Here is a 12,280-nt window from a genome sequence, read left to right on the forward strand (position 1 = left end):
AGTCTTCATGATGCATTTGAATCTTATCTCACTTCCTAAAATACTTAAAAGCCAATTTTCCTTACATGTATAATGTCTCTAGTCAGTTTGGCTGGTTTAATCTTGGTGAAATCTGAATAAGATTAACCCATCTACAGACCTGCAAATGAACCTTTCCGAAGTCTTTAAAACCCTGTTGAACTCATCAGAAATATATGATCATTATGCACTGCTATGCATCCAAATTCTGTTACAAGAATTAAGGGATGGATGTAGCCAGAAAGCCAGCTTCTCTTGGGGACATCTGGTCACATGAGAAAAAAAAAAATCACACAAAATATTTTCTTGCTGTGGGAATTGTTGATGATTAATTTTGTCTTCCAATATTCTTAAAAAAAGAGTAAAATTTGTCTCTAAAGAAAAAGAATATTAAATTCTTCAGAAAATGAAGTTTAGACTACAAAACTTTTTCTGCAGCAGAATAAGTTTTTCTTAGGTTGGTTTTACATATTATCATGTTCTGTGGATTTGAGTTTCTTTTAAAAGAACAGAGTAAGTAATGTTTCATTTTATTCCATAATGCAAATAAATATAGTGATGAAAAGTTATTAATTTTATAGAGAACAATGAAATATGCAAAAGCTGTCAGACGCAAGGAGTCAAGGTCAATATAAGCAAATGAATATCCATTGATGTGTCTCCTTAATCAAAGATCCAGATTATAGCTGAACTTGAGTTTAATCTGATAATTATTTAAAAATACCCACTCCCGTGGAGACTTAGTGTGCAAATGGGAAGGGAAAGTACCAGGAATCTCTGGATGTAACTGACCAGGAGGAGTATGAGCCCTCTTCCATAATGTGAGAACTCTAGGCCTCATGGATCCCTTGTTCCCAATGAGAGTGGAGAAAAATGTAGCCATAAAAACCACGTGAACTGAAGCATGAGGTCTTGTTTTTCATGAGAGGAGTGGATAACAGCAAGTGAAAGTTGAAAAGAATTGAACCGAAGTATTTAGGAAGGAGACACTATTGGGGCTTGTTTAAACTTGGGTAACTAAAGCAAACAACTCTTGCAGGGACTGGATATGAACAGCTGGAAAACCAACTGTAGTCACAATCAGGGCTATAGTTATAATCAACCTATTGTTGAAAACTTTGATATTTATGAAGTATTAAATGACATGGGAAAATTAATACAACACTAGATACTGTTTTGAATTAGCAATGACAGTACTTCACAATTTACAGCTAATCTGCATGTGGTTTACAATAGTGGCATGAATTCTATAAGCTCATTAATTCATTGACACAGATTAGAAAAACAGATATATTCTTTTTCTGTCAAAACACATAGATGCGACCCAAAGCAAAATGAGTCTCTCTGCTTTCTCAACTCATGATGTAGTTCAAACTGAGTTTTCAAAAGCTTCTTTTAGATGTACTTGAGGACTTGCTGGGGGAGAAGTGGTGACATCTACTGGAATTTTAACACACTTCATCTTATGTTTCCAAGGCTGCTAGCAAGACATATTTGGTTTAGGTCTAAAGTTGGATGAATAATGCAGAAACAATTTCTACTTATATTTGTGCAAATTTGGAAGCAAATCTTCAGCCATCTTGGGGTTGCTTTTGGTGTAATTTCCTGCACACATTCATAGAGTTATTAATTGCATAACTGTTGGCAGAAAATAAATTCACACAGAAATACTATGAAAAGTGAATTTCTAATGTGCTTTCTGTAAGCATGTGTGCCACAAAGTTGATTCCATGAGTTATGTTCATTAGACTGGAGGATGGACAAAAAATTAAGTAATTTATGGGACCAACTGCAATTGAACAGTGAGTTTGTCCTTGGAGTAGCAACCCTTTACTTTAAAAGAAATTTAAAAAAATTCAGTGAGAAAGGAATATGTGAAGCAAATTGTAGCCCGCTCCCCACATTTCATGGAAAGAAGGAAGGATACTCATCCATCATTAAATGCATTCATTAGAAATTATTCATTCAGCTCCATTTAAACCATGTTCTAACTTTAATCTCTTGATTTCTTGGGGCTAGGTTGTGATGTGTGCTGCGTGCCCGATAAAAGTGTGAAGGTTTTTCTTGCATCCTGATGTAGGTTACTTGGACCTTGGGACTGGGCCTGCAGGAACAGCGGGGTTATGCATCTGCTTCCACTCTCACCTCAGAGGGAGTGTGCGGAGGGGAGGGAAAAGGAGATGGGATTGCAGAAAATGAAGCAATCGCACAAAAAACCCCTCTGACGGGCTTGCTGGGATTGGCTAGGGGTCAGGATTACCCAAAATTTTACTATTACGAACCTGGAACAAGGAAGATGTAGGCAATAAATCAGCCTTTAAGATGTATCCTTGAGGTGTGTTTTCCAACGTTATCTGTGTGCTATTGCGATTTACCTATCCCATCCCCTTCAGTCTATGATTAATCTTTAGCCCTTAAAATCTGAGAGCTCATGACTTTACAAAGTTTATGATCTGATTGTATGATGTGATCGTGTCATATAATTAAAAATCATAGAAAGTAAGGAGAAGGAGTTTTCCTGCTCACCTTAAACTAAAAGCCAAATTACGAATGTCCGAAGTTGTTCCACAGGCTCTCAGCAACTCTCTCGTTTACCTGGTACTTTGTATTTTCAACCTTTGCATACAATGGACTAAATAAATTTTGTGATTTCTGTTGGGTAATGTTAAATGATTGTCCAGTGTCTGATTCAAAATTATCTAGTGGAGTCAAACTCATCTTCCTAGTAGAAAAGCTAATCATTGGTAGACCCTGCAGCACTTGGATTTTTCTGCAATATTTAGAGTAACAGGCACAAGAAATACCCAGGGGATAATGGAGAATGATGGTCCTTGAAGTCCCATCACCATTCTTCATTCTTACTTAGAACAGTTTCAAACGTTACATGTAGCTGGTTCACATCATTCTGTCTTTTTTTTTTTTTTTTTACCCATTATATCTTTTTTGTTAAAAATTTTCTGATCTGTGAGAAACTTTCTGTAAGGCTTTCCACCAAGCTGTCCTCAAGGATTTTCTGCTGTTAAGGAGATTTGTTGTTATGGTATGACAAAAGGAAACCATCTGCTGTCATTCATCAAAATGCAAGCCTACCACCAGTCTTACCTCTAATTGTGAAGATGCAGATGTGGGGAGAATTTATGTTGATTTTTACACCTGTGAGCATATGACCTGTTATAATATCCTATTCCTGCAGCCTTCAGTTGAGTCCTGTGAATCAAAGTAGATCTCCAGTCACAACCACTTTTCCAGTAATGGGAGTTGCTTCACTTCAGCAGTGTGCTCTGGTTATGAGGCTGCCTGGCTAAAGAGATTGTAAGTGTGATAGTCTAACTTACCTTCTACAAAATTGGGTCTGTTTGGCTGTCAGTTAGCATTATGGTGAGAAACTCTGATATGACAGGTTTCTGACTTTATTAATAAGTTTTAATCCTCCAAACAAGTGTTGTTAGTACATGTTGACTTTCCTGCATTGTGTCTCTGATTCACTAGACTGACAAGTTTCTATCAATCCTTCATTCTTATATAGCTGGCCTGCTGCTCACAAGTTTCTCTAGATTCATCATGACACAAATAGCACATTTTTAACTGAACAGAGATTCCCTGAGTCTGTATGCATATCCACATCCATTTTTAACCATTTTCATGGCTAAAACCTACTCTTACTGCAGATCTTTGAATATCCAAGATCTGTACACAAAGTCTTTGTATAGTTTCAGTTAGTATCATAATTACACTTTGCTGAATCAGGTCAGGGTGCTCAGTCTGGTGGGGAAACATACCTGTATGTAAGAAATGCAAAAAGTTGCCTGTATGAGGGAACTGGCATGCCATCTGGCACAAGTTCATAGTATTGTAGTAGTACATCCACTTGTACAAGCTGAAGATCTGGCTGAAGACATCATAGCTACAATGCTATGTTAAGCTAGTAAGACAATAAATGATTGAGGGTGCAAGTACTAAAATCTTCCCCAGACAATAGCACATGATACCCAATTAATAGTTGTGGTAAATCTGTCTGAAATGTATTCCATATCATTTGTGGCAAGATTTGCTTTCAATCAGAGATTACAGAGAACATTTAAATTAGCAATGAGAATTACCCTGAATAATGAGCTCATTATTTACTATATTTGCATTTTATTGAGCTTGTTAGTAGCATTGCCTGGTTAGATTTTGTGGATCCTTTTCTATACTTTCTGCACTGAAACCCAACTATGGAACATTTCTGAAAGCAACAATTGTGATTTTATAATGAACCACAAGAGGGGGGAGAATGAACATAAATGAAAGAACTTGATTTTAATGAACAACTGTTACATTTAGGACAATGCCTTATCAATGCCGAATTTAAGAATCTTGGCCAGGTGTTGTCTGTTGAATGAAGTTTGAACTAATGGTGAGATGCTGCTCCTAAGATACATCTTTTCAAGCTCTGCTGATTTATTACTGAGCTTCACTTAAAGCTGTGGACAAACCACACTTCCAAAGTTGCAAAATACCATTCTGAGTGTACTCATCCCTTTCTTTATTGCCTTGATCAAACAGAAACAAATGCTAATGAAATGACAAAAATAGAGATCTCTGTGACCTGAATAACCAGTTTTAAAGCCTCCTACCCTGCCTTTTAATTTTTTCCCCCAATTATATAAAGAGGTTCTCTAACTCAAATAATCAAGGAATTTCTCCCCGGCGCACAGATGAGTTTTTGGTGTAAATATAAAAACTAAATCATCTCACTGTTGTGATCATGGACTGACGCAGGACTGGTGAAATTCCGACAGTGTTTTCAAGCTACTTTTTAAAGAAGGCTCATAGTCCCCTGCTTCTCATGTGCAGAAGCAGCTCTAGTGATGACAAAGCTGGGGACTCCTAGAGATGGTACTCTGGGACTGCTGAGAGCACATGCCCCTACAGCTGGTTCAACTCTTGGGAGAGCAGGCACATGCAGCTTTGGCAAGCAGTTGGCTTCCTAACCCCAGGGCTCTGTGGGCTTGATGGCAGTTCCTATAGCCAGCTGGAGGGCAAGGAAGGAAAACAGATTTCAAGAAGCCACCCACTCCACACTCCACTTTCTCTTATTTCAAAGGGGATACAGGGGCAGGCAGCTTTCCCAGTTTTTAGTCTTCTGTATCTCACGTTCCGTGTCCCTCCTGGCCTAGGTTGTCAGTCTCCTGGGAGAGGTATAAGAAAGAAAATGAGTCTTACTTCCCCTCAGACTAAGAAGCAAAGCAACAATTGTAACAGTAATATGAGGATGGTATTGCAGCAGGTGGTTGCAGCATGGCAAAAAATAGTAGCACAGGGAGCAAACCTTCTCAGCTTTTCTCTGCAAGTAATCGCAAGTAGCCCAGTAGACTGTAACTCTGATAGAGCACCATGTAATGTTATTAGGCAAAATTATAATGTCCTTAATTTCATGTTCAAAAGCTGAATGGTGCTGAAGGAGGCTTGGAGAAAGAAATTAAGATAGTTATACTAGAAAAAGACAGAATGTTGATTACCAACAGCGAGGTATCCAGATTTGACTAATGGCACAGTTATTGTATGCATAAGCCCTAATGGTGTTTAAGTGGTTGCTAGAATGAACGCAATTAATGTAATTTATTTGTCAGCATCCAAACACTATAACACTCAGAATAGGATGGGAGGTCCCTTGCCTAGCATATAGTCCTACAAATTATTCACTGTCTTTTTTCACAAGTACACAAAACCAGTAATAGATTTTTTTTTTTTTTAATCACTCTCTCAATTCTTTAAGGATCATCATCTACATAGCTCCATTGATTTAAACTGAAATTTTCTTGGTTTGTGTCATGGATTTTGGAGGGATACTTTGGGATGATCTAGTCTGACTTGCCACTTGAAGGCAATAAGTGACCTTGCATCTATCCTAGAGCTCCTGAGTGAGTATATTTTTTTTTTTAGAGAGCGCACCTCCCAGTTTGACTGAACTACTGTAGGGTTAACAGTAAATTGATTGCTTTCTTAAATTGATCCAGTGATTAATGATGATCAATGCTTAAAAAAGAAAAGAAAATACAGTGTATTTCTAATGTGAGTTTCTTTCAGCTGGAAGCTGAAACATGTATAGTAACTCTACTACTACCCTCTACTTACACTGATGTTCAAACACTCCTAGCTTTGGCACTGCCCCTAGCCAAATCAGAGAGAAAGCAGATTCATTATTCTCGTACAAATGAAAATTGATGCGTATGTTAGGGTTAATAGCAAAACTTTACCAACATGCATTTTCTTTTCAAGTAAGTTATTAAAAAATGTTAATAGCCTCTTTAAGTTACTGCTCCCCTCTGCACTGAGGACTGACATCGTAGGAGTGTGATGAGACATGGTTACCTTTCAGTCTGGATCCAGACCAATTACCTTACTGTGAAGCCACCAACAAGAAAGCTGTGACTGGCCTGTATATCAAAGTTCAACATAAACAGCACCTGTCAAAACATCAGATTAGTTATTGTTCATTAATCATTTCTTGTTCAAGGTGGGGAAGAGTTCAAGGGAGAACCCTTCCAAATCAAGGCACAGAAAACTTGGAACTACTGTTTACAGCAGTAGACATGCATTTTGATGTGGGTTTATGGATTACTCAAATCTTTTTTACTTACATGCTAAATAATTTTTTACTGGAATTCTCTCCCTCCATACTCAACAAAACAGTTGAGTTTTAAAAATCTCAGATAAACCAATGCAGTTCCATTGTAAATAGTGGAGCTATACAAATTTATATGACTGGTTTGTCTTTATTCCCCTTGACTTACATGACTAGCTTGAAGGCAGTGTCATGTTTAGGGTAGTTTAAAATAGCTTAGAAATATTTCTCTTAAGACATACAACTACAAATGGAAGGCTTTCCTTTTCTTCTTTGTCAAAGTTTGGCTAGCAAAACGTACACAGTAAGAAGCATAGTTAATAGGGAAGCTCCTTGTAGTGGAACAAATAAACAGTTAAAAGCAGTCTTGTGAAACAATGAAACACTAAAATTTAGCTCTGATTCAGAAAGCAGTTAAGATTTTTAACAACCAGTTATATTGAAAAATGTATCTTAGCGCCTATGTGCTTTTGAGTTCCTCACTGCATCTCAGAATCTTTGAATTGCTTCTTGTTGCTATCTTGATCTTAGGAAAATCTGTAAGCGAGAAGCTTGACTTAACATCATGGTCAAATTCTGCTGTGCATTATTTCCCATACATACAATCTATACAATGATAAACCTGAGGTGTTTGAGTTTTTACCTCCAATAATCACAACTAGAAAACCACAAATGGACTTTTCGTTTTTCCCTTGCAAGAGCTATAAAACCTAAGGTAAGCCCTCCTGCCAAATCGCTTTTATGGGAACCTCACTTTCCTGTTCACTAGTTTTACTTCAATTAATTAAAAGCAGCACTCCTGCCCTTCGCTGTGGTTTCCAAGGTATTCACGGGGGGCACATGCCCCGTCCAAAGTCCTGAGTGAGACTGAATTGGAAGTCCTTGGGGGGCTTATACCCCAGGGTTCCTACACCTGGGGATTTGAGCTACAGTGTCCATAAAGTCCCTCTCTCCAAAAGATGGAAGCCTTACAATGCTGAAATGAGCAGGCCACATAAAATTTAATACAGCGATGAAGAGGAGCTTACTCAGTTCTGATTCTTATGTTCATTTGTTTGTTTCAAATAGGATTAATCATTTTGATGCCTCTGTAAGGAAAAGGTGAGCTGAATATTTAAATCCATGGGGTTTGTTTTTTTTCTGGTTTTGGGTGGGTTATTTTTTTGAGAACATATTCGTGTCTGTAAAAGGCCTTTAAGCATTCTGCATTCTCCTTGCTTTCCAATTAAGTTTTCTGGGCTTTCTAATGTGGTCCTCTGAGTGCTGGAAAGTAACAGAAACAAGAATGCATTTAATACCTGGCCTGGTGTCTTGGCAGCAAAGCTTAGCACTCCAGTGTGGGGAGTAGCAGGTTCAAGACCAACCCCAGGAGTCTTACTACTTGGACTGGCAGAGGGCTAGCGTAATGCACAGACAGTGAGCTCATTCTGCAGGTGGAGTGTTTAGCTGCATTGATCTTATGACAAACCCAGCCTGCTAAGGTTTTGGAGAAACATTGGCTCTGATCTAAAAGGAAATTGTGCTGCCTTTCCCTGTCTTTCCACTAGTTCAGCTTGCAAGCTCTAATAATATTAAAACATACTTTAAGCAAGAAGGCTGACACAGCTACAGAGACACAAAGTAATTTCCTAGAAATAGTAAATACAATAAGCAAAACTCTCTAATCTCTCATTAGGTAATTGTATTTTCATGGGGTCAGCCAGCCTCCCTGGCCAGGTTGAGGTCAATTCTAAAATATGTGTATTATATACATTAGGCATCTGTTAATGAAGCATAAATTTCATCAGCAATCTGGTGCCAAAATCAACTCATTTGGGTACATGGTTTGCATCTACATTGGTGTCTTATGGATTTGTTCCATAGCTGAAACAGCAAGTTTGTGGAGATGCCATGAATGGCATATAATGAGGAAAAAAAGCAGCACCACAAGCATCTTAGAGGAGCATAAATCCTATGAATTTTTGCTAGATGAAATTCAGAATTCAGAGGGTTGTAAGATGACAGTAAATAAAGGGTAAAGAAGAGACCATGTTACCAGAGCCAAGAATATCTGGTCAGTGCTAATAATTATTTCCTTTGACAAAAGATGAAATAAAAGCAGACAAATATGAAGTAAACCCTCCATTTTAGAGCACACTTTCTTGCCTAAAGACTGAGTGGGGGCTTCACTTTAAAAACTCACCAGCATTTTGCTCATATCCATCACAGCAGCCCTGGTAGAGCAGCAGCAAGATGCCACCCCATCAGCAATTAAGCAACAAGCACTCATGCTTCTTACTTCTCCTGTCAGCCTAGGGTGTTAAACACACAATTTTTCTTCCCAATAATGGTGAGTCTAGAAATTTGAACAGGTTCAATAACCCTAATGCCAAACCTTACAATGATGGTATGACAACACTTCCTTTTCAAGCACATACACAAAAATGCTTGTCTGCTTTGGAAGAGAAGTGAAGCTATGTGTTCCCTCTGAACATGTAGGCTGGAATATTGCTTTGTTTTATTTAACCACCACAGGGTCTAAGGACAGCAATGATTTTGGCCATTTTTTATTGCCCATTAAAGTGGCAGAAGTGTTTCAGAATAGTAGCCAATGTAAAAAAGAATATGAAATAAAAGAAATTCCTCAGAGTTCAGAAACAGCCCCCTTTCATTCATTAAGTTTCCATAGCTGAGCACAGGATTGGTGTGTGCTTTGGCAGTGAAAAATAACATAACATTTTGGAAAGAGCAAACTTTACCAGTAGCACATGTTGAAGCAACACTATAGGCTCCAAGTTGTATTAAGCCAACTGTAAGTTTGACAGCAGAAATATATCAGTCTCTTTGAACAAATAATCTGAGGAATATATGTAGATCCATGTGAGCTGTTCTCTTAGTTTTGATTCAGTAATTTTCATGCGAAGTAAAGGTGAGATTTTAGTAGGCAATAGCATGAGCAAATTACGGGGAAAAAGAATACACCATGCCAAGAACTGTCCCGCAAGACATTGAATCCCAATGAGAACTGGTGACCAGCAAGTGTGTGAGGGGAAAAGATGATCTTCTAATTCTTCATTCCTCTTCCTTTTCCAGTTGAGGAGAGGATGGGTAAGTAAAGGCAAGATACACTCCTGTGTATCCAAATTTCAGGGGGCAAGGAACTGAATAAATAGGAATATGGAGAAGGGGAGGATATATCTCTGTGTTTGTATGTGAGTAAGAGACGGTAGATACAGACTCCTATCGAATACAAGCCACAGTAGATACCAGATACCTGTATGTGTATTTTAAACCCCAGTTTTATGCTGCTTAATAAATAAACCTTAAAGCTGAAAATAGATGAAGTGCAGCATACGCTACCTGTTAGCAGGAGTAAATTTTATGTTCCCTCTTCCTCACAAAAAATATTTTTCTTCTTGCAAATAAAGTATTTCTGTTTTCCTAACCTAGAAATAGAAAATCTGACTTCAAGGGACAGATCTCAATGATCCTGTTAATTGAAATAATGAGACATATCTTGAGGTTGATTTTTAAAGTGTTATGTAGGCATCTAGTTACAGAACTCCATGTAGATTTTGCTCCTCCCTTGAAAGAGACATCCTTTTCATGCTCTCTCAGAAAATATTTATCAACTTAATAAGAAGCTTGATAAGCTAATTTCTTGGTGAAATCCACCTCTCTCATATCCATTTTCTTCAGAGCTGCTTCAATTGTGCCACCTGCTGCCATTAATCATGCCATTCTGTTCACACAGTTTGGTGTCTCAAATGATTAGAAGGTGCTATGATGAATGGTGCCATGAAGTAAGTAAAATGTACCCATGGATACTGACAAAAACATGGAATATTTTTGGCGGCTTATGTGTGTATACGCTATAGCGCTAAGTACCCAGCAGCTAGATACTCCATTGTGCCTTTGTACATTATGAGCTATTGCTAATACTGAGTTGTTGTGTAGTTCAAGTCCAATTAGTCTGAGCTTAGCCAAACTGAGCATCTCTCTTGCACAGCTAAGGGGGAGGTTGATTGCAGGACAAAATACTGACAGACAGTAGTCAGTAACAGAACAAAGTTTTGGTGCAGAATAACCAGTGAATGAATAGGTTACATGGTTTGAGTGTAAAACAGGACATTTTTGAGATGGAATGATATGTATCAGAAAAGGTATATGAAGGTATGACCCTTAAAAGCAGTAGCATCCCTGTAAACTGATAGTTCTTTACTAGTGGAAATGAAAAATGCAAAGTCTTTTCTATGTGCATCCATACCTGGCTGTAAAATATAGTGAGACCCACAGAAGCCCTTCCATCTACTTCAGCGGGCTTTGGGACAGACCAGTAATTGCCCCATCGGAATGATGTTACAAGGTACCTTCAGAGAGCCTGATTGTTTCCATTCTGCTGCAGATAACAGTGTTACAGTCTAATGGTTAAGAGGCTTTTTATGCACACTAGTTGAAAAGAAGCAGATCCCGACTGCCTCTGCAAAAGAAAGCAGTGAGTGAGACACCTTAGCTTTTTAATACTGTTAGATTCCAGGTTAAACAGGATTGATTCTCTTTTTGAAAATCTCTGTACTGTTGAAATTAGCGCAAACAGTATCATTAATTTCTTGGGGGGAAAAAAAATCAATGACATATTTCCCCCTTTATCCGTCTAGCTCTGGGGAATGTAATGCTGCTGAATACGCTGGCTTTTGTAAGAGATGTAAAACAGAGTCTGTGATCATTTGTGGTCATTAAGGATCACTTTTTTTTTCCTTTTTCATGAATAGAGGTGTTAGTGAAGGTGTTCTGGCCTAATTCCAGCTCCGGTAATTGGATTTTTTTTTTTTTTTTTTTTTTTTTTTTTACCTACACACATTCCTTCAGCAGTTTCATTTGGCTATGTATGTTGGGCTCAATTCAGTGTTGCCCCATTGGCCCCCTTTTTGTCAGCTACACTGATACAAACAGACACTAAAACTACTGTAAGCTCTCCTTTCCCTCCCATACAATCCTTTGTCTCAAGAATATAACTAATGCTTGACATAGCTTCACCAGATGTGTTTTCAGTGGTATATCTGTAACCACCTCTCCAGCAGTGGATGGTAGGGGGGCATTTCTATATGGTAATATTCAGTAGGGACCCAAAAAGTGAATGGATCAGCTATTAGAGACTGGACACTGGAGTCTGAGTCATTCTTCTAACAAAATGATTTTTAGCCCTGTAGTGGCATACAGGAACACTGTCAAGTCAGCTTGTGGCAGGAGGTGTAACCTGCTATGTGCTGCACAGCAGATTTGTAGTGATGGATGGTATTGGCAAGAAATAAAGATAATTCTGTCTCTCTGTGTAACCTGGTAGAATGCTTCAAAAATTTGTCAGAGAGGGGATGAGTACGCTTAAGACAGAAGTACAGTATTAGATGGAAGAAAGGAAAAAACACATAAGGCTGGGGTGAGAAGCTGAATCAATATAATACATCCTTTGCTCTGACAGATATGAGGGCATAATGGAAAAGAAGGTTGCTGCCTTTCTGCTGCTGTGCCTAACTGAAGTCACAAAAGATGATGAAAGGTCAGATACTGTGCAAACCTCTAATTTTTCATTTAGACTTTGAGTACTTTCCAATGTGCTATATGTTACCAGTTTTAGCTCTTCTACCCTATGTTATATAGGGGCTCTTCAGCCAGGCA

This window comes from Strix aluco, chromosome 16, assembly GCF_031877795.1.
Source record: "Strix aluco isolate bStrAlu1 chromosome 16, bStrAlu1.hap1, whole genome shotgun sequence".
NCBI lineage: Eukaryota > Metazoa > Chordata > Aves > Strigiformes > Strigidae > Strix > Strix aluco.